Here is a 1077-nt window from a genome sequence, read left to right as displayed (position 1 = left end):
CACACACACACACACACACCTCCCCCACCTCCTTTTCCCCCCTCTCTCGCAGGACAGACAGAGTCCCCCGAGAGCTCCACTTTCGCCATTACTGTCAAGTACCCTTGACTTCGTTTCTTTTTTGCCCTTTTATCTGCAACAACTAATTCGAGTTCCTTTGCCCTTTTCACTTTTAGACGACGTGAGTGCCTCCCTCGTAAAGCCCTTTCACTGTTCAGCGGAGGAATCAGCATCCAGGCTGTTTTCTGCAGGGCCCCGTCTCTAGGAAATTGAGGGGTTAGTGTCAAAACGGAAACTCTTCACTTCAAATTATTTCGCAGGGCCTCCGTTTTGAACCCATTAATGGACGCATGGCGAATAACTTACCCTTTTGACAGCTGCATCATGGATGGTGTTGAGATGTTTCGATAATATTATCAGAGAGCAGAGAGGGGAAATCAATAGCGTGGCATGAAATATGACTGCGAACATCCCAATTACAGCCTGTTTAGGGGGATTAATGAGGCAGATCTTAGATACTGATATTGTTCTGTCTTGAGGGTTGAGCTGCCTCATTTTCTCGCTGTCACTAAATGAGACTGGATGTTTCTGAAATAACACATGGTGGGAGATGTTCGATTGTGCCTGTTTTAATGGGTTAAGAATGAATTCGATAAAACTGCTTTATCATTTAACAGTAGATCGTCTCTGCTCAGCCGTGTAGAAGGCCCCATGTGTTCTGCTAGTAAAGAATGGGACGTAGTTTTACATAAAAGAACCCGTGCAAAAACAGACCAAGGCAGACTGGCAAGGCCCAGGACGAATGTGAGTCCCCCTGTGTTTCAGCACCATGGAAAGCAACTGAGCCCAACATCACACGCGCTCTTCAGAAACCGACTGCTTTTATTTTCAGTGAACAAAGTTGAGACGCTCTCCTCCACTTCCTAACAGAGCTGTGCATTTGTGAGACTTTTTTTTTCTTCTTTTAATAGTGATCCTCAACTGCTGAGACCTAAATAATATTCAATTACATTTACATGCGCATAATAAAGAACAAATAAAAATCATGTAAACCTTTTTTTTTTTTTTTCATAGATG

This window comes from Etheostoma spectabile, chromosome 6 (genome assembly GCF_008692095.1).
Source record: "Etheostoma spectabile isolate EspeVRDwgs_2016 chromosome 6, UIUC_Espe_1.0, whole genome shotgun sequence".
In the NCBI taxonomy this organism is placed as follows: domain Eukaryota; kingdom Metazoa; phylum Chordata; class Actinopteri; order Perciformes; family Percidae; genus Etheostoma; species Etheostoma spectabile.
Note: the sequence above shows the minus strand (reverse complement) of the source record.